The sequence below is a fragment of the Mixophyes fleayi genome, unplaced genomic scaffold, assembly GCF_038048845.1.
Source record: "Mixophyes fleayi isolate aMixFle1 unplaced genomic scaffold, aMixFle1.hap1 Scaffold_190, whole genome shotgun sequence".
Taxonomy (NCBI): Eukaryota; Metazoa; Chordata; class Amphibia; order Anura; family Limnodynastidae; genus Mixophyes; species Mixophyes fleayi.
The window spans coordinates 21,562-46,105 of NW_027446162.1; the positions used below are offsets into that span (position 1 = coordinate 21,562).

At 45.7% G+C, this 24,544-nt stretch overlaps 16 non-coding genes and 2 pseudogenes across 16 annotated transcripts; all 18 read right to left on the reverse strand.

Moving 5' to 3' along the window:
- Window positions 1-200: 200 nt before the first annotated feature.
- Window positions 201-391, reverse strand: LOC142119497 (U2 spliceosomal RNA). Its single transcript, XR_012683338.1, has one exon. It is a non-coding gene; the product is annotated as a U2 spliceosomal RNA (small nuclear RNA).
- An 814-nt stretch (window positions 392-1,205) lies between these two features.
- LOC142119498 (U2 spliceosomal RNA) lies at window positions 1,206-1,396 on the reverse strand. Its single transcript, XR_012683339.1, has one exon. It is a non-coding gene; the product is annotated as a U2 spliceosomal RNA (small nuclear RNA).
- An 814-nt stretch (window positions 1,397-2,210) lies between these two features.
- Window positions 2,211-2,401, reverse strand: LOC142119500 (U2 spliceosomal RNA). The gene has a single exon (XR_012683341.1). It is a non-coding gene; the product is annotated as a U2 spliceosomal RNA (small nuclear RNA).
- Window positions 2,402-3,215: 814 nt separating this feature from the next.
- Window positions 3,216-3,406, reverse strand: LOC142119501 (U2 spliceosomal RNA). The gene has a single exon (XR_012683342.1). It is a non-coding gene; the product is annotated as a U2 spliceosomal RNA (small nuclear RNA).
- An 814-nt stretch (window positions 3,407-4,220) lies between these two features.
- Window positions 4,221-4,411, reverse strand: LOC142119502 (U2 spliceosomal RNA). The gene has a single exon (XR_012683343.1). It is a non-coding gene; the product is annotated as a U2 spliceosomal RNA (small nuclear RNA).
- Window positions 4,412-5,225: 814 nt separating this feature from the next.
- On the reverse strand, window positions 5,226-5,416 carry LOC142119503 (U2 spliceosomal RNA). Its single transcript, XR_012683344.1, has one exon. It is a non-coding gene; the product is annotated as a U2 spliceosomal RNA (small nuclear RNA).
- Window positions 5,417-6,230: 814 nt separating this feature from the next.
- Window positions 6,231-6,421, reverse strand: LOC142119504 (U2 spliceosomal RNA). The gene has a single exon (XR_012683345.1). It is a non-coding gene; the product is annotated as a U2 spliceosomal RNA (small nuclear RNA).
- An 814-nt stretch (window positions 6,422-7,235) lies between these two features.
- On the reverse strand, window positions 7,236-7,427 carry LOC142119489 (U2 spliceosomal RNA). The gene has a single exon (XR_012683334.1). It is a non-coding gene; the product is annotated as a U2 spliceosomal RNA (small nuclear RNA).
- Window positions 7,428-13,453: 6,026 nt separating this feature from the next.
- LOC142119505 (U2 spliceosomal RNA) lies at window positions 13,454-13,644 on the reverse strand. Its single transcript, XR_012683346.1, has one exon. It is a non-coding gene; the product is annotated as a U2 spliceosomal RNA (small nuclear RNA).
- An 814-nt stretch (window positions 13,645-14,458) lies between these two features.
- LOC142119486 (U2 spliceosomal RNA) lies at window positions 14,459-14,681 on the reverse strand (annotated as a pseudogene).
- Window positions 14,682-16,305: 1,624 nt separating this feature from the next.
- LOC142119506 (U2 spliceosomal RNA) lies at window positions 16,306-16,496 on the reverse strand. The gene has a single exon (XR_012683347.1). It is a non-coding gene; the product is annotated as a U2 spliceosomal RNA (small nuclear RNA).
- Window positions 16,497-17,310: 814 nt separating this feature from the next.
- LOC142119508 (U2 spliceosomal RNA) lies at window positions 17,311-17,501 on the reverse strand. The gene has a single exon (XR_012683348.1). It is a non-coding gene; the product is annotated as a U2 spliceosomal RNA (small nuclear RNA).
- An 814-nt stretch (window positions 17,502-18,315) lies between these two features.
- On the reverse strand, window positions 18,316-18,506 carry LOC142119509 (U2 spliceosomal RNA). The gene has a single exon (XR_012683349.1). It is a non-coding gene; the product is annotated as a U2 spliceosomal RNA (small nuclear RNA).
- An 814-nt stretch (window positions 18,507-19,320) lies between these two features.
- LOC142119477 (U2 spliceosomal RNA) lies at window positions 19,321-19,519 on the reverse strand. The gene has a single exon (XR_012683331.1). It is a non-coding gene; the product is annotated as a U2 spliceosomal RNA (small nuclear RNA).
- A 1,739-nt stretch (window positions 19,520-21,258) lies between these two features.
- LOC142119510 (U2 spliceosomal RNA) lies at window positions 21,259-21,449 on the reverse strand. The gene has a single exon (XR_012683350.1). It is a non-coding gene; the product is annotated as a U2 spliceosomal RNA (small nuclear RNA).
- An 814-nt stretch (window positions 21,450-22,263) lies between these two features.
- Window positions 22,264-22,454, reverse strand: LOC142119512 (U2 spliceosomal RNA). The gene has a single exon (XR_012683352.1). It is a non-coding gene; the product is annotated as a U2 spliceosomal RNA (small nuclear RNA).
- An 814-nt stretch (window positions 22,455-23,268) lies between these two features.
- On the reverse strand, window positions 23,269-23,459 carry LOC142119513 (U2 spliceosomal RNA). Its single transcript, XR_012683353.1, has one exon. It is a non-coding gene; the product is annotated as a U2 spliceosomal RNA (small nuclear RNA).
- An 814-nt stretch (window positions 23,460-24,273) lies between these two features.
- Window positions 24,274-24,445, reverse strand: LOC142119476 (U2 spliceosomal RNA; annotated as a pseudogene).
- Between the last annotated feature and the right edge of the window lie 99 nt (window positions 24,446-24,544).

Below are 24,544 nucleotides of genomic sequence, written 5' to 3' on the forward strand. Positions count from 1 at the left end.
TGGATCAATGCAGTAATCCTTTTGGACAAAGAAAAGGGTCTTCTTATCTGCAAATGCTTGTTTGCTAAGAGAGATAAGAAACAAAACAACAAAAAGACACAATAAATTGACACGAAATAAGACACAGGAGACAAAAATCTGTTCTTATGGATTTTTGTTGCTGAAAAGAGACATGATTCTATTTTTGGATAACTGGATAAGAGAAGTGCACCGGTCCTGGAAGTACTGCAATACCAGGTCAATGCGTGGAGTGGACAGAGCAAGCTCTTCTTCCATCTCCCTGTTCTAAAAATCCATTTAATATATGGCCCCCAGATAGGGGGCGTATCAGATATTAAACTGATAAGAACAGATACTACACTTGATCTTAGCCAAAAGGCCGAGAAGCGATAACCCGAAATGGGACCCAGGAAAGCGCCCGCTTCTCAGGCTAGGCCTGACAACTGTAGGAGACAGCCACGCCACACGCCGTATACTTTATTTAGCGGCGGCCCACAACACTCCATTGCTGCACATTCTAGGCCCGACTAGCCTGAAAAGCCTGACACCTTCACTGGGACCCTCTTTACACCTCTCTGTCTGCAAAGGCACGCACATGAGCCGAGGACTTTTCAAACGAGATGCCTGCAAAATTTGCATGAACTCCTCCCCTTGACCATAAGTGCAACGACGCCCGCTGATTAGTCGGCCTGCCGTTCCGTCCTCGTCTCCCCAGGCAATTAATCACACTGTCTGCCCAGCTTCTTTCGGAATATTCACAGCATGTCACAGAAACAGCACTTCAAGGTGCATCACAATTGTTTCTCGGGCCACCGGCAAGTAAATAGACAAGGAAGCTGCATGCTGCAACAGCAGGGTTCTAAAAGGTGTGTCATAATCCTCACTTGCCTTTATTCCGTCACTGGGTCCACAAGAGGGAGACACACTACGTCAGATTAATAGTTTCATTCATTCGGAGATCCAATTGAATTAGCAAATCACAAGTTGCTCCATTAAAGAAATAATTGGATCAATGCAGTAATCCTTTTGGACAAAGAAAAGGGTCTTCTTATCTGCAAATGCTTGTTTGCTAAGAGAGATAAGAAACAAAACAACAAAAAGACACAATAAATTGACACGAAATAAGACACAGGAGACAAAAATCTGTTCTTATGGATTTTTGTTGCTGAAAAGAGACATGATTCTATTTTTGGATAACTGGATAAGAGAAGTGCACCGGTCCTGGAAGTACTGCAATACCAGGTCAATGCGTGGAGTGGACAGAGCAAGCTCTTCTTCCATCTCCCTGTTCTAAAAATCCATTTAATATATGGCCCCCAGATAGGGGGCGTATCAGATATTAAACTGATAAGAACAGATACTACACTTGATCTTAGCCAAAAGGCCGAGAAGCGATAACCCGAAATGGGACCCAGGAAAGCGCCCGCTTCTCAGGCTAGGCCTGACAACTGTAGGAGACAGCCACGCCACACGCCGTATACTTTATTTAGCGGCGGCCCACAACACTCCATTGCTGCACATTCTAGGCCCGACTAGCCTGAAAAGCCTGACACCTTCACTGGGACCCTCTTTACACCTCTCTGTCTGCAAAGGCACGCACATGAGCCGAGGACTTTTCAAACGAGATGCCTGCAAAATTTGCATGAACTCCTCCCCTTGACCATAAGTGCAACGACGCCCGCTGATTAGTCGGCCTGCCGTTCCGTCCTCGTCTCCCCAGGCAATTAATCACACTGTCTGCCCAGCTTCTTTCGGAATATTCACAGCATGTCACAGAAACAGCACTTCAAGGTGCATCACAATTGTTTCTCGGGCCACCGGCAAGTAAATAGACAAGGAAGCTGCATGCTGCAACAGCAGGGTTCTAAAAGGTGTGTCATAATCCTCACTTGCCTTTATTCCGTCACTGGGTCCACAAGAGGGAGACACACTACGTCAGATTAATAGTTTCATTCATTCGGAGATCCAATTGAATTAGCAAATCACAAGTTGCTCCATTAAAGAAATAATTGGATCAATGCAGTAATCCTTTTGGACAAAGAAAAGGGTCTTCTTATCTGCAAATGCTTGTTTGCTAAGAGAGATAAGAAACAAAACAACAAAAAGACACAATAAATTGACACGAAATAAGACACAGGAGACAAAAATCTGTTCTTATGGATTTTTGTTGCTGAAAAGAGACATGATTCTATTTTTGGATAACTGGATAAGAGAAGTGCACCGGTCCTGGAAGTACTGCAATACCAGGTCAATGCGTGGAGTGGACAGAGCAAGCTCTTCTTCCATCTCCCTGTTCTAAAAATCCATTTAATATATGGCCCCCAGATAGGGGGCGTATCAGATATTAAACTGATAAGAACAGATACTACACTTGATCTTAGCCAAAAGGCCGAGAAGCGATAACCCGAAATGGGACCCAGGAAAGCGCCCGCTTCTCAGGCTAGGCCTGACAACTGTAGGAGACAGCCACGCCACACGCCGTATACTTTATTTAGCGGCGGCCCACAACACTCCATTGCTGCACATTCTAGGCCCGACTAGCCTGAAAAGCCTGACACCTTCACTGGGACCCTCTTTACACCTCTCTGTCTGCAAAGGCACGCACATGAGCCGAGGACTTTTCAAACGAGATGCCTGCAAAATTTGCATGAACTCCTCCCCTTGACCATAAGTGCAACGACGCCCGCTGATTAGTCGGCCTGCCGTTCCGTCCTCGTCTCCCCAGGCAATTAATCACACTGTCTGCCCAGCTTCTTTCGGAATATTCACAGCATGTCACAGAAACAGCACTTCAAGGTGCATCACAATTGTTTCTCGGGCCACCGGCAAGTAAATAGACAAGGAAGCTGCATGCTGCAACAGCAGGGTTCTAAAAGGTGTGTCATAATCCTCACTTGCCTTTATTCCGTCACTGGGTCCACAAGAGGGAGACACACTACGTCAGATTAATAGTTTCATTCATTCGGAGATCCAATTGAATTAGCAAATCACAAGTTGCTCCATTAAAGAAATAATTGGATCAATGCAGTAATCCTTTTGGACAAAGAAAAGGGTCTTCTTATCTGCAAATGCTTGTTTGCTAAGAGAGATAAGAAACAAAACAACAAAAAGACACAATAAATTGACACGAAATAAGACACAGGAGACAAAAATCTGTTCTTATGGATTTTTGTTGCTGAAAAGAGACATGATTCTATTTTTGGATAACTGGATAAGAGAAGTGCACCGGTCCTGGAAGTACTGCAATACCAGGTCAATGCGTGGAGTGGACAGAGCAAGCTCTTCTTCCATCTCCCTGTTCTAAAAATCCATTTAATATATGGCCCCCAGATAGGGGGCGTATCAGATATTAAACTGATAAGAACAGATACTACACTTGATCTTAGCCAAAAGGCCGAGAAGCGATAACCCGAAATGGGACCCAGGAAAGCGCCCGCTTCTCAGGCTAGGCCTGACAACTGTAGGAGACAGCCACGCCACACGCCGTATACTTTATTTAGCGGCGGCCCACAACACTCCATTGCTGCACATTCTAGGCCCGACTAGCCTGAAAAGCCTGACACCTTCACTGGGACCCTCTTTACACCTCTCTGTCTGCAAAGGCACGCACATGAGCCGAGGACTTTTCAAACGAGATGCCTGCAAAATTTGCATGAACTCCTCCCCTTGACCATAAGTGCAACGACGCCCGCTGATTAGTCGGCCTGCCGTTCCGTCCTCGTCTCCCCAGGCAATTAATCACACTGTCTGCCCAGCTTCTTTCGGAATATTCACAGCATGTCACAGAAACAGCACTTCAAGGTGCATCACAATTGTTTCTCGGGCCACCGGCAAGTAAATAGACAAGGAAGCTGCATGCTGCAACAGCAGGGTTCTAAAAGGTGTGTCATAATCCTCACTTGCCTTTATTCCGTCACTGGGTCCACAAGAGGGAGACACACTACGTCAGATTAATAGTTTCATTCATTCGGAGATCCAATTGAATTAGCAAATCACAAGTTGCTCCATTAAAGAAATAATTGGATCAATGCAGTAATCCTTTTGGACAAAGAAAAGGGTCTTCTTATCTGCAAATGCTTGTTTGCTAAGAGAGATAAGAAACAAAACAACAAAAAGACACAATAAATTGACACGAAATAAGACACAGGAGACAAAAATCTGTTCTTATGGATTTTTGTTGCTGAAAAGAGACATGATTCTATTTTTGGATAACTGGATAAGAGAAGTGCACCGGTCCTGGAAGTACTGCAATACCAGGTCAATGCGTGGAGTGGACAGAGCAAGCTCTTCTTCCATCTCCCTGTTCTAAAAATCCATTTAATATATGGCCCCCAGATAGGGGGCGTATCAGATATTAAACTGATAAGAACAGATACTACACTTGATCTTAGCCAAAAGGCCGAGAAGCGATAACCCGAAATGGGACCCAGGAAAGCGCCCGCTTCTCAGGCTAGGCCTGACAACTGTAGGAGACAGCCACGCCACACGCCGTATACTTTATTTAGCGGCGGCCCACAACACTCCATTGCTGCACATTCTAGGCCCGACTAGCCTGAAAAGCCTGACACCTTCACTGGGACCCTCTTTACACCTCTCTGTCTGCAAAGGCACGCACATGAGCCGAGGACTTTTCAAACGAGATGCCTGCAAAATTTGCATGAACTCCTCCCCTTGACCATAAGTGCAACGACGCCCGCTGATTAGTCGGCCTGCCGTTCCGTCCTCGTCTCCCCAGGCAATTAATCACACTGTCTGCCCAGCTTCTTTCGGAATATTCACAGCATGTCACAGAAACAGCACTTCAAGGTGCATCACAATTGTTTCTCGGGCCACCGGCAAGTAAATAGACAAGGAAGCTGCATGCTGCAACAGCAGGGTTCTAAAAGGTGTGTCATAATCCTCACTTGCCTTTATTCCGTCACTGGGTCCACAAGAGGGAGACACACTACGTCAGATTAATAGTTTCATTCATTCGGAGATCCAATTGAATTAGCAAATCACAAGTTGCTCCATTAAAGAAATAATTGGATCAATGCAGTAATCCTTTTGGACAAAGAAAAGGGTCTTCTTATCTGCAAATGCTTGTTTGCTAAGAGAGATAAGAAACAAAACAACAAAAAGACACAATAAATTGACACGAAATAAGACACAGGAGACAAAAATCTGTTCTTATGGATTTTTGTTGCTGAAAAGAGACATGATTCTATTTTTGGATAACTGGATAAGAGAAGTGCACCGGTCCTGGAAGTACTGCAATACCAGGTCAATGCGTGGAGTGGACAGAGCAAGCTCTTCTTCCATCTCCCTGTTCTAAAAATCCATTTAATATATGGCCCCCAGATAGGGGGCGTATCAGATATTAAACTGATAAGAACAGATACTACACTTGATCTTAGCCAAAAGGCCGAGAAGCGATAACCCGAAATGGGACCCAGGAAAGCGCCCGCTTCTCAGGCTAGGCCTGACAACTGTAGGAGACAGCCACGCCACACGCCGTATACTTTATTTAGCGGCGGCCCACAACACTCCATTGCTGCACATTCTAGGCCCGACTAGCCTGAAAAGCCTGACACCTTCACTGGGACCCTCTTTACACCTCTCTGTCTGCAAAGGCACGCACATGAGCCGAGGACTTTTCAAACGAGATGCCTGCAAAATTTGCATGAACTCCTCCCCTTGACCATAAGTGCAACGACGCCCGCTGATTAGTCGGCCTGCCGTTCCGTCCTCGTCTCCCCAGGCAATTAATCACACTGTCTGCCCAGCTTCTTTCGGAATATTCACAGCATGTCACAGAAACAGCACTTCAAGGTGCATCACAATTGTTTCTCGGGCCACCGGCAAGTAAATAGACAAGGAAGCTGCATGCTGCAACAGCAGGGTTCTAAAAGGTGTGTCATAATCCTCACTTGCCTTTATTCCGTCACTGGGTCCACAAGAGGGAGACACACTACGTCAGATTAATAGTTTCATTCATTCGGAGATCCAATTGAATTAGCAAATCACAAGTTGCTCCATTAAAGAAATAATTGGATCAATGCAGTAATCCTTTTGGACAAAGAAAAGGGTCTTCTTATCTGCAAATGCTTGTTTGCTAAGAGAGATAAGAAACAAAACAACAAAAAGACACAATAAATTGACACGAAATAAGACACAGGAGACAAAAATCTGTTCTTATGGATTTTTGTTGCTGAAAAGAGACATGATTCTATTTTTGGATAACTGGATAAGAGAAGTGCACCGGTCCTGGAAGTACTGCAATACCAGGTCAATGCGTGGAGTGGACAGAGCAAGCTCTTCTTCCATCTCCCTGTTCTAAAAATCCATTTAATATATGGCCCCCAGATAGGGGGCGTATCAGATATTAAACTGATAAGAACAGATACTACACTTGATCTTAGCCAAAAGGCCGAGAAGCGATAACCCGAAATGGGACCCAGGAAAGCGCCCGCTTCTCAGGCTAGGCCTGACAACTGTAGGAGACAGCCACGCCACACGCCGTATACTTTATTTAGCGGCGGCCCACAACACTCCATTGCTGCACATTCTAGGCCCGACTAGCCTGAAAAGCCTGACACCTTCACTGGGACCCTCTTTACACCTCTCTGTCTGCAAAGGCACGCACATGAGCCGAGGACTTTTCAAACGAGATGCCTGCAAAATTTGCATGAACTCCTCCCCTTGACCATAAGTGCAACGACGCCCGCTGATTAGTCGGCCTGCCGTTCCGTCCTCGTCTCCCCAGGCAATTAATCACACTGTCTGCCCAGCTTCTTTCGGAATATTCACAGCATGTCACAGAAACAGCACTTCAAGGTGCATCACAATTGTTTCTCGGGCCACCGGCAAGTAAATAGACAAGGAAGCTGCATGCTGCAACAGCAGGGTTCTAAAAGGTGTGTCATAATCCTCACTTGCCTTTATTCCGTCACTGGGTCCACAAGAGGGAGACACACTACGTCAGATTAATAGTTTCATTCATTCGGAGATCCAATTGAATTAGCAAATCACAAGTTGCTCCATTAAAGAAATAATTGGATCAATGCAGTAATCCTTTTGGACAAAGAAAAGGGTCTTCTTATCTGCAAATGCTTGTTTGCTAAGAGAGATAAGAAACAAAACAACAAAAAGACACAATAAATTGACACGAAATAAGACACAGGAGACAAAAATCTGTTCTTATGGATTTTTGTTGCTGAAAAGAGACATGATTCTATTTTTGGATAACTGGATAAGAGAAGTGCACCGGTCCTGGAAGTACTGCAATACCAGGTCAATGCGTGGAGTGGACAGAGCAAGCTCTTCTTCCATCTCCCTGTTCTAAAAATCCATTTAATATATGGCCCCCAGATAGGGGGCGTATCAGATATTAAACTGATAAGAACAGATTTTTTTTTTTTTTTTTTTTTTTTTTTCCCAAAACCACTCAGTTTTAAACTCTTTGCCATCTGCTCAAAGATACAGATCTTAATATCGTTGCGTCATCCCATGCAAAGCTTAAACATCATCATGGCTTAGACTATACTTTTTAATATCTCTTGTTACAGTGCATCAAAAAATACAACCATATAAACACACCCACAATCCCCATAACCAAATACCACCCACTATTTTTATCCAACACCCTGTCTAAATTTCACCATATCCAACCATTTTTTAACCTTCCACACACCTTCAGCATCAAACCCAGCACCGCCTTTCCTTTTATCGAATTGATAACACATATAGAATTTCCCTAATATAATCCTCATAACATCATTTACCTCCCACTCTTCCCTTTTGTATACACACATATTTCTTGCATCCCACAATGCCTCCATTACACAAGCCATCAACAACCACATCAATCTCTCTTTCACTTTGCCACATGCACCAATCCCAAACATAGCCATCTTCCATGAAATCACATTCACCCCACCTAATTCCTTACATAGCCCACTCAAACCATTCCATACTTTCCGTGCAAACCCACAACCCCAAAACACATGCAACACAGTCTCTCTTGCACCACACCTTTCTCTAGGACAGTCCTCCGTTCGAACCAAATCACGCATTTTTTGCACCACACGCACAGGCAACACACCTTGCAAACCCATCCACACCACATCCTTCTGTCTATTTGTTACACCACACATTTCCATCTTCTTCCATACCTCGGCCGCTTCTTTTGATCTCAAGTACTCTATATTACACATACTCTCACGCTCACGAAACATCCGCATAACCTTCTTTTTTATACCAAAATCTTTCATACTCACACCCAACAAATCATTCTTTCTAACAAACTTTTCAACATATTCATACCACACCGGGCACCTAAAGGCCATCGGCACACTCAAAGATCTTTTCATCCATTGCAACCCACACAGCATCCATCCAGCCATATATCTAGTCATACACCCAGTCTTAGTCTTACCATCCAACACCCTCACAACATTCGCTATATAATTTACACCCAAAAATCTCTCAACATCCGGAAAATTCAATCCACCTTTCGCTCTCACTTTCACTACATCCTCACGCTTCAGTCTTTCCATCTTACACCCCCATAAAAATAAAAACATCATCCTCACAATCTTTCTTAAACACCCATACGGGGGAGGAAACACACACCCTACATATAACAATAACGGCAAAATCACACTTTTCACAACCAAAACCTTCCCAGTCATAGTCAATTCACGCAACATCCAAAAATCAAGTTTCCTCTTAACCTTACTGGCACATTCTTCCCAACTTGCACCCCCTTTCAGCTGCTCATCAAATTCCAAACCTAACACTTTAATTCCACCTTCCACACGCTCAGCTTCATCCAACCTCACATCCACATCACCAAACACTCTAAACTTACTTTTACCCCAATTTATTTTAAAAGCCGACGCACTACAGAAAAAACTAATATGTAGTCTGACTCTATTCAGCGCCGCTTGATTCTGACATACCACAACCACATCGTCCATGTACCCCAACACTTTTACACATTTACCACCACTCCCTGGCACTAACAGCCCTCTCATAACCTTGTCATTCCTGATCATCTGCAACAAAGGCTCAATCACACAGACAAACAACATAGGAGACATAGGACAACCCTGTCGCACACCAGACTTAACCAAAATTTTCTGACTCACCCACCCATTCACCAACACTCTACATAAAGCTTTATCATACAGACTTCTTACATTCGCTACAAACACACTTGGGAATCCCATTCTCAACAGCACACGAAACATAAACTCATGCGACACCCTGTCAAACGCCTTTTCAAAATCCAGACTTACAAGCACACAATTCTGTTTCCTTACCATGCAATCACCAATCAAATCTCTTACTAACATTAAGTTGTCACTCATACGCCTTCCAGGAACCGCACACACTTGGTCTTCACCTACAATCGTACCAATCACTCTCCTCATCCTGCCAGCCAACACCTTTGCATACAACTTATAGTCAGCGTTCAATAACGTGATAGGCCTCCAGTTACCCAACGTCCTTCTATCACCTTTTTTAAAAATCAATACAACCAAACCTTCACACATTGTCTCACTTATTCTGCCAGTCGTCCACATAAACTCACATACTTCCGTCAAATCCGCACCCATACATTCCCAAAAAGTCTTATACACTTCCACAGGCAACCCATCCGCACCTGGTGTTTTATTCTCATGCGCTTCATTCACAGCCACTTTCACCTCACACTCCAAAATATCATCCATTAAGTCATTCTTATCTAATTCACAAATCTCCTCAGTCAGACTATCCAGAACCTCGTCAGCCATACCCTGATCACATACCCTCCTTTCATACAACTCAGAATAAAAGCGCTCCACTTCATTAACCATTCTATCCCCTATCACTACATCACCCTCACCATCATACACACCATCCATATCCTTACTTGCACTACATATTTTCTTGAAAAAGAATCGAGTACACTTCTCATCTTTTTCCATACACTCCACTTTCGCACGAAAAACAATCTCTCTACCCCTTTCACTCAGAATTTTATTTATAGCACATCTTTCTTTCTTAATCTGTTCTTGCACATCCACTCCCATATCTCGCAATCTATACAAAGTATCCATTCTCTTATTGAAACATTCATACCGCTCTCTTCTCTCTTCCGCTTTCCTGTATCCACAACCCTTGAAATACACTTTCATTCTCCCTTTCACCCAATCCCACCATTCAAGCACATTGCCAAACTCACCCTTACGCTGCTTCCACCACACATACTTCCTTTCAAACTCTTTTCTTATTTCCAAATCATCCAACAATCTCACATTCAGCTTCCATACACCCCTTCCATACATATTCGCAATCTTCCCACTCACATTACATATCAAACACTCGTGGTCAGTAAAATACATTCTCACCTGTTCCATCCGCTCACATTCAATCCCTTTTGACACAAACACATAATCTAAACGTGAACTTACACCACCCCTATCTGCATGATATGTTGGCGGTGGTGGTCTCCCCAAACATACCTCAGCCACATCTGTCAAAGAAAAATCCAAAATAATTTGCTTCAACAAAAACCCTGTGACATCTACCCCTCCTGCTTGTTCACCCACTCTCCCCTCCTTTTCAATAATACAGTTCATATCACCAACCAAAATAATGGGGATTCTCCCCGGGAGAAATAACTTTATCTTTTCAAAAAGTTCCTTTCGCTCAACCTTACACGCACTCGCATACACACACATCACACGCACTTTCCACCCCCTATAACAAAGAAAAACAACAATACACCTCCCCTCTTCAATAACAATATACCTATCTAGTACCACACCCTTATTATTTACTATAATCCCAACACCATCATTTTTATTCACCTGTGAACCCGACCACACACACACCCCACCCTGCCACTCACCCTGTGGCAACTCCCTTTTCAACCCACACTCTTGGAGACAATAGACATCTGCATTAAACCCTTTTAGATCCTGCAGTATAACAGCCCGTCGCTGCCTATTGGTGATTAACCTTACATTTACTGACACTATTTTCAGGCTGATATTATCTATACCTGCCATTATTTTATAAAATTATGAAAAACAAGAACAAAACCTACATAGCGTCAACAATATTCATATTATTACAAAGCAAAACATGACCATTAACTAAAATCGACACAGTCACCCGTTGTCAGAATAATCCTCCTGACCACCCAGCCTTGCAATGTTTAGCACAGGCGTGCCAAACAACGAACTGGTCTCGACACTCCGTGGAGACATGTCCATTGGACTTCCGGGACTCTGAATCAAGGGAGTTATTTCCCCCGGACTATGAGCAACTCCAAAAAGATCCTTATCAATGGCTTCCAGACTCTTCAAAGGATCAGTTGGCATGGATGTACTTTCATCGTACCGAGGCTTCTTCTTGCTTCTGCCGTCCTGTATGGCCTTGCGCACAGGGATAGGTTTAACTGGTGCAGAAACATCCACCATCTCACTCTCATCATTAGGGTCAGTGTCCTCAACCCGGACAGCCTCACCCTCCATTGGTGATACAAATTCTTCAATATTTGCTGAGCCTGTTACAGTGTTCTCCTCAGCAGCCATTACTTGTAACAACCTTTCTGTTCTCTCACCAGCAGTTTCAGCTGCCAGTGACGTGACTTCACCGGATACACTAGGGGATCCATCATCCCGCCGCGCCACGGGTGACACAGCAGGCGCTACACCCCTCGCCACCTCCTCCCCATAAACAGTCCGGTGGACCTCCTCTTTCTCACTCTGTATTGTCAACAGTCTCGCCCCTTCCTCTCTCCTTTGCTGCACAAAAAGTGGGCAGGTCCTAAAGGTATGGTTAGCTGCCCCACACAGGTCACATTTTCTTTCATCAGGGCACCTGTTGGCTTCATGCCCCTCCCTGCCACAATTTTTACAAAATTTTCCTTTTGTACAATCCTGCATCAAGTGTCCAAACTGAAAACATTTTCTACAATACTGGGGTTGATTTGGGTAAAAAAGGAAGCATCTACTCCCACCAATCGAAAAGTTTGAAGGGGGGTGCATTGTTCCTCCAATATCATTGCTGTCAATCTTCAACTTCGCCCAGAATTTTATTTTCCCATTAGGGATAAGATATTTATTCTTCAACCGTTCACCAGCTTTGACGTACTCGCAGTACCTCCTCAGGAAGGCCTGTATATACTCTATCCCCAGGTAAGGGTTGTAGGAATGCACAGTGATTGGTATTTCTTGCCCTGAGAATAGACTAGACACCACAATCCCGCCCAATATAGGGCTATCCTTGTGTTTTCTCAAGATCTCAAAAACTCTTATACAGTCATTCCAAGTGAAAAAAGTAACATCGTAAAGCCCTTGTCTTGGAAAATCTTGCAGGCATAAAATATCGCTACTTAACTGAACTCTGCAGAACTTTTCCAGGACTTCCTTGCAAATGTAATCCAAATTACAGGACTCTTTTCTTTCTTCATCCACAGCAAAACGAATGGTGTTCTTTAAAGCAGCCATACTGCCAGTCGCACAATCCAAGATACCAAGGCTCCCAGACGATCACTCCCCGCCGCCGGGAGGCCCCACGGAAGGACCTCCAGAAAAACCCCCTGACCAGACCACGCTGGGCAATAAACCCTACACGTGATCTTGGCCAGAAGGCCGAGAAGCGATAACCCGAAAAGGGACCCAGGAAAGCGCCCGCTTCTCAGGCTAGGCCTGACAACTGTAGGAGACAGACGCACCACACACCGTATACTCTCTTCAGCGGCGGCGCACAACACTCCATTGCTGCACATTCTAGGCCCGACTAGCCTGAAAAGCCTGACACCTTCACTGGGACCCTCCTTACACCTCTCTGTCTGCAAAGGCACGCACATGAGCCGAGGACTTTTCAAACGAGATGCCTGCAGAATTTGCATTAACTCCTCCCCTTGACCATAAGTGCAGCGACGCCCGCTGATTAGTCAGCCTGCCGTTCCGTCCTCGTCTCCCCAGGCAATTAATCACACTGTCTGCCCAGCTTCTTTCGGAATATTCACAGCATGTCACAGAAACAGCACTTCAAGGTGCATCACAATTGTTTCTCGGGCCACCGGCAAGTAAATAGACAAGGAAGCTGCATGCTGCAACAGCAGGGTTCTAAAAGGTGTGTCATAATCCTCACTTGCCTTTATTATGTCACTGGGTCCACAAGAGGGAGACACACTACGTCAGATTGATAGTTCCATTCATTCGGAGATCCAATTGAATTAGCAAATCACAAGTTGCTCCATTAAAGAAATAATTGGATCAATGCAGTAATCCTTTTGGGCAAAGAAAAGGGTCTTCTTATCTGCAAATGCTTGTTTGCTAAAAGATAAGAAACAAAACAACAAAAAGACACAATAAATTGACACGAAATAAGACACAGGAGACAAAAATCTGTTCTTAGGGATTTTTGTAGCTGAAAAGAGACATGATTCTATTTTTTGATAACTGGATAAGAGAAGTGCACCGGTCCTGGAAGTACTGCAATACCAGGTCAATGCGTGGAGTGGACAGAGCAAGCTCTTCTTCCATCTCCCTGTTCTAAAAATCCATTTAATATATGGCCCCCAGATAGGGGGCGTATCAGATATTAAACTGATAAGAACAGATACTACACTTGATCTTAGCCAAAAGGCCGAGAAGCGATAACCCGAAATGGGACCCAGGAAAGCGCCCGCTTCTCAGGCTAGGCCTGACAACTGTAGGAGACAGCCACGCCACACGCCGTATACTTTATTTAGCGGCGGCCCACAACACTCCATTGCTGCACATTCTAGGCCCGACTAGCCTGAAAAGCCTGACACCTTCACTGGGACCCTCTTTACACCTCTCTGTCTGCAAAGGCACGCACATGAGCCGAGGACTTTTCAAACGAGATGCCTGCAAAATTTGCATGAACTCCTCCCCTTGACCATAAGTGCAACGACGCCCGCTGATTAGTCGGCCTGCCGTTCCGTCCTCGTCTCCCCAGGCAATTAATCACACTGTCTGCCCAGCTTCTTTCGGAATATTCACAGCATGTCACAGAAACAGCACTTCAAGGTGCATCACAATTGTTTCTCGGGCCACCGGCAAGTAAATAGACAAGGAAGCTGCATGCTGCAACAGCAGGGTTCTAAAAGGTGTGTCATAATCCTCACTTGCCTTTATTCCGTCACTGGGTCCACAAGAGGGAGACACACTACGTCAGATTAATAGTTTCATTCATTCGGAGATCCAATTGAATTAGCAAATCACAAGTTGCTCCATTAAAGAAATAATTGGATCAATGCAGTAATCCTTTTGGACAAAGAAAAGGGTCTTCTTATCTGCAAATGCTTGTTTGCTAAGAGAGATAAGAAACAAAACAACAAAAAGACACAATAAATTGACACGAAATAAGACACAGGAGACAAAAATCTGTTCTTATGGATTTTTGTTGCTGAAAAGAGACATGATTCTATTTTTGGATAACTGGATAAGAGAAGTGCACCGGTCCTGGAAGTACTGCAATACCAGGTCAATGCGTGGAGTGGACAGAGCAAGCTCTTCTTCCATCTCCCTGTTCTAAAAATCCATTTAATATATGGCCCCCAGATAGGGGGCGTATCAGATATTAAACTGATAAGAACAGATTTTTTTTTTTTTTTTTTTTTTTTTTTTTTATTTAAAGCCTTGAGCTCGTCCCTTGTGCACGAAAAAAATGAGTAAATACCCAAAAAACATGCACAAGAGTTTTCGGTGCGTGGTCCTCCCTCCGGAGAGGAAGGACCCTGGTCCTCAACCCCCAGAACCAAAAAGGTCACTTAGGGGCCGGGGTCGTCTGACTCCCTTCGCCGCAAAGCTAGGGGAGCCTCTTAGCCCCTGGGATCCGCCGAAGCTTCACCCAGTGCTCGGTGTGCCGATTGGGTACGGCCCCAGCCGGGTGGCTGGGCGGGGTTGGACCCTCGTCGCCGCGAAGCTAGGAGGGCCCCATTAGTCCCTGGGATCTGCCGGAGCTTCACCCAGGACTCAAGCCGAGTGGGTACGGCCCCAGCCGGGTGGCTGGGCAGGGTTGGACCCTCGTCGCCGCAAAGCTAGGAGGGCCCCATTAGTCCCTGGGATCTGCCGGAGCTTCACCCAGGACTCAAGCCGAGTGGGTACGGCCCCAGCCGGGTGGCTGGGCTAGTATGGGCCCCCTTGGCCTGCCACACTAGGAGACCCATTTTGCCCCTGAGATCCGCCGGAGCTTCACCCTGGGCCGGGTATAAAAATTTTCTTGCCCAGCCAAAAAGGTCCGGGCAAAGAATATAGCATTGCTTAGGAGAAAGAGGTCAAAAGTGCGTGGGTGCCAACAGAATCACGTTGTATCTATATTAAGGTCTCTTGACCCGTGATTTATGGCCCCCCGGGTTTCCAGTCCGGATGCACATTTGTCCCAGCCTTTCAAAGCTGCATTCCAGCCCTCTAGTTAAAGAGGCAAGTGCTGATCTGCCACAACTGCACTTGATCTTAGCCAAAAGGCCGAGAAGCGATAACCCGAAATGGGACCCAGGAAAGCGCCCGCTTCTCAGGCTAGGCCTGACAACTGTAGGAGACAGCCACGCCACACGCCGTATACTTTATTTAGCGGCGGCCCACAACACTCCATTGCTGCACATTCTAGGCCCGACTAGCCTGAAAAGCCTGACACCTTCACTGGGACCCTCTTTACACCTCTCTGTCTGCAAAGGCACGCACATGAGCCGAGGACTTTTCAAACGAGATGCCTGCAAAATTTGCATGAACTCCTCCCCTTGACCATAAGTGCAACGACGCCCGCTGATTAGTCGGCCTGCCGTTCCGTCCTCGTCTCCCCAGGCAATTAATCACACTGTCTGCCCAGCTTCTTTCGGAATATTCACAGCATGTCACAGAAACAGCACTTCAAGGTGCATCACAATTGTTTCTCGGGCCACCGGCAAGTAAATAGACAAGGAAGCTGCATGCTGCAACAGCAGGGTTCTAAAAGGTGTGTCATAATCCTCACTTGCCTTTATTCCGTCACTGGGTCCACAAGAGGGAGACACACTACGTCAGATTAATAGTTTCATTCATTCGGAGATCCAATTGAATTAGCAAATCACAAGTTGCTCCATTAAAGAAATAATTGGATCAATGCAGTAATCCTTTTGGACAAAGAAAAGGGTCTTCTTATCTGCAAATGCTTGTTTGCTAAGAGAGATAAGAAACAAAACAACAAAAAGACACAATAAATTGACACGAAATAAGACACAGGAGACAAAAATCTGTTCTTATGGATTTTTGTTGCTGAAAAGAGACATGATTCTATTTTTGGATAACTGGATAAGAGAAGTGCACCGGTCCTGGAAGTACTGCAATACCAGGTCAATGCGTGGAGTGGACAGAGCAAGCTCTTCTTCCATCTCCCTGTTCTAAAAATCCATTTAATATATGGCCCCCAGATAGGGGGCGTATCAGATATTAAACTGATAAGAACAGATACTACACTTGATCTTAGCCAAAAGGCCGAGAAGCGATAACCCGAAATGGGACCCAGGAAAGCGCCCGCTTCTCAGGCTAGGCCTGACAACTGTAGGAGACAGCCACGCCACACGCCGTATACTTTATTTAGCGGCGGCCCACAACACTCCATTGCTGCACATTCTAGGCCCGACTAGCCTGAAAAGCCTGACACCTTCACTGGGACCCTCTTTACACCTCTCTGTCTGCAAAGGCACGCACATGAGCCGAGGACTTTTCAAACGAGATGCCTGCAAAATTTGCATGAACTCCTCCCCTTGACCATAAGTGCAACGACGCCCGCTGATTAGTCGGCCTGCCGTTCCGTCCTCGTCTCCCCAGGCAATTAATCACACTGTCTGCCCAGCTTCTTTCGGAATATTCACAGCATGTCACAGAAACAGCACTTCAAGGTGCATCACAATTGTTTCTCGGGCCACCGGCAAGTAAATAGACAAGGAAGCTGCATGCTGCAACAGCAGGGTTCTAAAAGGTGTGTCATAATCCTCACTTGCCTTTATTCCGTCACTGGGTCCACAAGAGGGAGACACACTACGTCAGATTAATAGTTTCATTCATTCGGAGATCCAATTGAATTAGCAAATCACAAGTTGCTCCATTAAAGAAATAATTGGATCAATGCAGTAATCCTTTTGGACAAAGAAAAGGGTCTTCTTATCTGCAAATGCTTGTTTGCTAAGAGAGATAAGAAACAAAACAACAAAAAGACACAATAAATTGACACGAAATAAGACACAGGAGACAAAAATCTGTTCTTATGGATTTTTGTTGCTGAAAAGAGACATGATTCTATTTTTGGATAACTGGATAAGAGAAGTGCACCGGTCCTGGAAGTACTGCAATACCAGGTCAATGCGTGGAGTGGACAGAGCAAGCTCTTCTTCCATCTCCCTGTTCTAAAAATCCATTTAATATATGGCCCCCAGATAGGGGGCGTATCAGATATTAAACTGATAAGAACAGATACTACACTTGATCTTAGCCAAAAGGCCGAGAAGCGATAACCCGAAATGGGACCCAGGAAAGCGCCCGCTTCTCAGGCTAGGCCTGACAACTGTAGGAGACAGCCACGCCACACGCCGTATACTTTATTTAGCGGCGGCCCACAACACTCCATTGCTGCACATTCTAGGCCCGACTAGCCTGAAAAGCCTGACACCTTCACTGGGACCCTCTTTACACCTCTCTGTCTGCAAAGGCACGCACATGAGCCGAGGACTTTTCAAACGAGATGCCTGCAAAATTTGCATGAACTCCTCCCCTTGACCATAAGTGCAACGACGCCCGCTGATTAGTCGGCCTGCCGTTCCGTCCTCGTCTCCCCAGGCAATTAATCACACTGTCTGCCCAGCTTCTTTCGGAATATTCACAGCATGTCACAGAAACAGCACTTCAAGGTGCATCACAATTGTTTCTCGGGCCACCGGCAAGTAAATAGACAAGGAAGCTGCATGCTGCAACAGCAGGGTTCTAAAAGGTGTGTCATAATCCTCACTTGCCTTTATTCCGTCACTGGGTCCACAAGAGGGAGACACACTACGTCAGATTAATAGTTTCATTCATTCGGAGATCCAATTGAATTAGCAAATCACAAGTTGCTCCATTAAAGAAATAATTGGATCAATGCAGTAATCCTTTTGGACAAAGAAAAGGGTCTTCTTATCTGCAAATGCTTGTTTGCTAAGAGAGATAAGAAACAAAACAACAAAAAGACACAATAAATTGACACGAAATAAGACACAGGAGACAAAAATCTGTTCTTATGGATTTTTGTTGCTGAAAAGAGACATGATTCTATTTTTGGATAACTGGATAAGAGAAGTGCACCGGTCCTGGAAGTACTGCAATACCAGGTCAATGCGTGGAGTGGACAGAGCAAGCTCTTCTTCCATCTCCCTGTTCTAAAAATCCATTTAATATATGGCCCCCAGATAGGGGGCGTATCAGATATTAAACTGATAAGAACAGATACTACACTTGATCTTAGCCAAAAGGCCGAGAAGCGATAACCCGAAATGGGACCCAGGAAAGCGCCCGCTTCTCAGGCTAGGCCTGACAACTGTAGGAGACAGCCACGCCACACGCCGTATACTTTATTTAGCGGCGGCCCACAACACTCCATTGCTGCACATTCTAGGCCCGACTAGCCTGAAAAGCCTGACACCTTCACTGGGACCCTCTTTACACCTCTCTGTCTGCAAAGGCACGCACATGAGCCGAGGACTTTTCAAACGAGATGCCTGCAAAATTTGCATGAACTCCTCCCCTTGACCATAAGTGCAACGACGCCCGCTGATTAGTCGGCCTGCCGTTCCGTCCTCGTCTCCCCAGGCAATTAATCACACTGTCTGCCCAGCTTCTTTCGGAATATTCACAGCATGTCACAGAAACAGCACTTCAAGGTGCATCACAATTGTTTCTCGGGCCACCGGCAAGTAAATAGACAAGGAAGCTGCATGCTGCAACAGCAGGGTTCTAAAAGGTGTGTCATAATCCTCACTTGCCTTTATTCCGTCACTGGGTCCACAAGAGGGAGACACACTACGTCAGATTAATAGTTTCATTCATTCGGAGATCCAATTGAATTAGCAAATCACAAGTTGCTCCATTAAAGAAATAATTGGATCAATGCAGTAATCCTTTTGGACAAAGAAAAGGGTCTTCTTATCTGCAAATGCTTGTTTGCTAAGAGAGATAAGAAACAAAACAACAAAAAGACACAATAAATTGACACGAAATAAGACACAGGAGACAAAAATCTGTTCTTATGGATTTTTGTTGCTGAAAAGAGACATGATTCTATTTTTGGATAACTGGATAAGAGAAGTGCACCGGTCCTGGAAGTACTGCAATACCAGGTCAATGCGTGGAGTGGACAGAGCAAGCTCTTCTTCCATCTCCCTGTTCTAAAAATCCATTTAATATATGGCCCCCAGATAGGGGGCGTATCAGATATTAAACTGATAAGAACAGATTTTTTATTTAAAGCCTTGAGCTCGTCCCTTGTGCACGAAAAAAATGAGTAAATACCCAAAAAACATGCACAAGAGTTTTCGGTGCGTGGTCCTCCCTCCGGAGAGGAAGGACCCTGGTCCTCGACCCCCAGAACCAAAAAGGTCACTTAGGGGCCGGGGTCGTCTGACTCCCTTCGCCGCAAAGCTAGGGGAGCCTCTTAGCCCCTGGGATCCGCCGAAGCTTCACCCAGTGCTCGGTGTGCCGATTGGGTACGGCCCCAGCCGGGTGGCTGGGCGGGGTTGGACCCTCGTCGCCGCGAAGCTAGGAGGGCCCCATTAGTCCCTGGGATCTGCCGGAGCTTCACCCAGGACTCAAGCCGAGTGGGTACGGCCCCAGCCGGGTGGCTGGGCAGGGTTGGACCCTCGTCGCCGCAAAGCTAGGAGGGCCCCATTAGTCCCTGGGATCTGCCGGAGCTTCACCCAGGACTCAAGCCGAGTGGGTACGGCCCCAGCCGGGTGGCTGGGCAGGGTTGGACCCTCGTCGCCGCAAAGCTAGGAGGGCCCCATTAGTCCCTGGGATCTGCCGGAGCTTCACCCAGGACTCAAGCCGAGTGGGTACGGCCCCAGCCGGGTGGCTGGGCTAGTATGGGCCCCCTTGGCCTGCCACACTAGGGGACCCATTTTGCCCCTGAGATCCGCCGGAGCTTCACCCTGGGCCGGGTATAAAAATTTTCTTGCCCAGCCAAAAAGGTCCGGGCAAAGAATAGAGCATTGCTTAGGAGAAAGAGGTCAAAAGTGCGTGGGTGCCAACAGAATCACGTTGTATCTATATTAAGGTCTCTTGACCCGTGATTTATGGCCCCCCGGGTTTCCAGTCCGGATGCACATTTGTCCCAGCCTTTCAAAGCTGCATTCCAGCCCTCTAGTTAAAGAGGCAAGTGCTGATCTGCCACAACTGCACTTGATCTTAGCCAAAAGGCCGAGAAGCGATAACCCGAAATGGGACCCAGGAAAGCGCCCGCTTCTCAGGCTAGGCCTGACAACTGTAGGAGACAGCCACGCCACACGCCGTATACTTTATTTAGCGGCGGCCCACAACACTCCATTGCTGCACATTCTAGGCCCGACTAGCCTGAAAAGCCTGACACCTTCACTGGGACCCTCTTTACACCTCTCTGTCTGCAAAGGCACGCACATGAGCCGAGGACTTTTCAAACGAGATGCCTGCAAAATTTGCATGAACTCCTCCCCTTGACCATAAGTGCAACGACGCCCGCTGATTAGTCGGCCTGCCGTTCCGTCCTCGTCTCCCCAGGCAATTAATCACACTGTCTGCCCAGCTTCTTTCGGAATATTCACAGCATGTCACAGAAACAGCACTTCAAGGTGCATCACAATTGTTTCTCGGGCCACCGGCAAGTAAATAGACAAGGAAGCTGCATGCTGCAACAGCAGGGTTCTAAAAGGTGTGTCATAATCCTCACTTGCCTTTATTCCGTCACTGGGTCCACAAGAGGGAGACACACTACGTCAGATTAATAGTTTCATTCATTCGGAGATCCAATTGAATTAGCAAATCACAAGTTGCTCCATTAAAGAAATAATTGGATCAATGCAGTAATCCTTTTGGACAAAGAAAAGGGTCTTCTTATCTGCAAATGCTTGTTTGCTAAGAGAGATAAGAAACAAAACAACAAAAAGACACAATAAATTGACACGAAATAAGACACAGGAGACAAAAATCTGTTCTTATGGATTTTTGTTGCTGAAAAGAGACATGATTCTATTTTTGGATAACTGGATAAGAGAAGTGCACCGGTCCTGGAAGTACTGCAATACCAGGTCAATGCGTGGAGTGGACAGAGCAAGCTCTTCTTCCATCTCCCTGTTCTAAAAATCCATTTAATATATGGCCCCCAGATAGGGGGCGTATCAGATATTAAACTGATAAGAACAGATACTACACTTGATCTTAGCCAAAAGGCCGAGAAGCGATAACCCGAAATGGGACCCAGGAAAGCGCCCGCTTCTCAGGCTAGGCCTGACAACTGTAGGAGACAGCCACGCCACACGCCGTATACTTTATTTAGCGGCGGCCCACAACACTCCATTGCTGCACATTCTAGGCCCGACTAGCCTGAAAAGCCTGACACCTTCACTGGGACCCTCTTTACACCTCTCTGTCTGCAAAGGCACGCACATGAGCCGAGGACTTTTCAAACGAGATGCCTGCAAAATTTGCATGAACTCCTCCCCTTGACCATAAGTGCAACGACGCCCGCTGATTAGTCGGCCTGCCGTTCCGTCCTCGTCTCCCCAGGCAATTAATCACACTGTCTGCCCAGCTTCTTTCGGAATATTCACAGCATGTCACAGAAACAGCACTTCAAGGTGCATCACAATTGTTTCTCGGGCCACCGGCAAGTAAATAGACAAGGAAGCTGCATGCTGCAACAGCAGGGTTCTAAAAGGTGTGTCATAATCCTCACTTGCCTTTATTCCGTCACTGGGTCCACAAGAGGGAGACACACTACGTCAGATTAATAGTTTCATTCATTCGGAGATCCAATTGAATTAGCAAATCACAAGTTGCTCCATTAAAGAAATAATTGGATCAATGCAGTAATCCTTTTGGACAAAGAAAAGGGTCTTCTTATCTGCAAATGCTTGTTTGCTAAGAGAGATAAGAAACAAAACAACAAAAAGACACAATAAATTGACACGAAATAAGACACAGGAGACAAAAATCTGTTCTTATGGATTTTTGTTGCTGAAAAGAGACATGATTCTATTTTTGGATAACTGGATAAGAGAAGTGCACCGGTCCTGGAAGTACTGCAATACCAGGTCAATGCGTGGAGTGGACAGAGCAAGCTCTTCTTCCATCTCCCTGTTCTAAAAATCCATTTAATATATGGCCCCCAGATAGGGGGCGTATCAGATATTAAACTGATAAGAACAGATACTACACTTGATCTTAGCCAAAAGGCCGAGAAGCGATAACCCGAAATGGGACCCAGGAAAGCGCCCGCTTCTCAGGCTAGGCCTGACAACTGTAGGAGACAGCCACGCCACACGCCGTATACTTTATTTAGCGGCGGCCCACAACACTCCATTGCTGCACATTCTAGGCCCGACTAGCCTGAAAAGCCTGACACCTTCACTGGGACCCTCTTTACACCTCTCTGTCTGCAAAGGCACGCACATGAGCCGAGGACTTTTCAAACGAGATGCCTGCAAAATTTGCATGAACTCCTCCCCTTGACCATAAGTGCAACGACGCCCGCTGATTAGTCGGCCTGCCGTTCCGTCCTCGTCTCCCCAGGCAATTAATCACACTGTCTGCCCAGCTTCTTTCGGAATATTCACAGCATGTCACAGAAACAGCACTTCAAGGTGCATCACAATTGTTTCTCGGGCCACCGGCAAGTAAATAGACAAGGAAGCTGCATGCTGCAACAGCAGGGTTCTAAAAGGTGTGTCATAATCCTCACTTGCCTTTATTCCGTCACTGGGTCCACAAGAGGGAGACACACTACGTCAGATTAATAGTTTCATTCATTCGGAGATCCAATTGAATTAGCAAATCACAAGTTGCTCCATTAAAGAAATAATTGGATCAATGCAGTAATCCTTTTGGACAAAGAAAAGGGTCTTCTTATCTGCAAATGCTTGTTTGCTAAGAGAGATAAGAAACAAAACAACAAAAAGACACAATAAATTGACACGAAATAAGACACAGGAGACAAAAATCTGTTCTTATGGATTTTTGTTGCTGAAAAGAGACATGATTCTATTTTTGGATAACTGGATAAGAGAAGTGCACCGGTCCTGGAAGTACTGCAATACCAGGTCAATGCGTGGAGTGGACAGAGCAAGCTCTTCTTCCATCTCCCTGTTCTAAAAATCCATTTAATATATGGCCCCCAGATAGGGGGCGTATCAGATATTAAACTGATAAGAACAGATACTACACTTGATCTTAGCCAAAAGGCCGAGAAGCGATAACCCGAAATGGGACCCAGGAAAGCGCCCGCTTCTCAGGCTAGGCCTGACAACTGTAGGAGACAGCCACGCCACACGCCGTATACTTTATTTAGCGGCGGCCCACAACACTCCATTGCTGCACATTCTAGGCCCGACTAGCCTGAAAAGCCTGACACCTTCACTGGGACCCTCTTTACACCTCTCTGTCTGCAAAGGCACGCACATGAGCCGAGGACTTTTCAAACGAGATGCCTGCAAAATTTGCATGAACTCCTCCCCTTGACCATAAGTGCAACGACGCCCGCTGATTAGTCGGCCTGCCGTTCCGTCCTCGTCTCCCCAGGCAATTAATCACACTGTCTGCCCAGCTTCTTTCGGAATATTCACAGCATGTCACAGAAACAGCACTTCAAGGTGCATCACAATTGTTTCTCGGGCCACCGGCAAGTAAATAGACAAGGAAGCTGCATGCTGCAACAGCAGGGTTCTAAAAGGTGTGTCATAATCCTCACTTGCCTTTATTCCGTCACTGGGTCCACAAGAGGGAGACACACTACGTCAGATTAATAGTTTCATTCATTCGGAGATCCAATTGAATTAGCAAATCACAAGTTGCTCCATTAAAGAAATAATTGGATCAATGCAGTAATCCTTTTGGACAAAGAAAAGGGTCTTCTTATCTGCAAATGCTTGTTTGCTAAGAGAGATAAGAAACAAAACAACAAAAAGACACAATAAATTGACACGAAATAAGACACAGGAGACAAAAATCTGTTCTTATGGATTTTTGTTGCTGAAAAGAGACATGATTCTATTTTTGGATAACTGGATAAGAGAAGTGCACCGGTCCTGGAAGTACTGCAATACCAGGTCAATGCGTGGAGTGGACAGAGCAAGCTCTTCTTCCATCTCCCTGTTCTAAAAATCCATTTAATATATGGCCCCCAGATAGGGGGCGTATCAGATATTAAACTGATAAGAACAGATTTTTGATTGAAAAAGTAGCTTTATTTTGTATAAAGTACAAAAAACACAGTTCATACATTTCATTCAAGTGTACGCAGTACACCGTAAGACATGATCATGCATACGTTTTAGTACAAT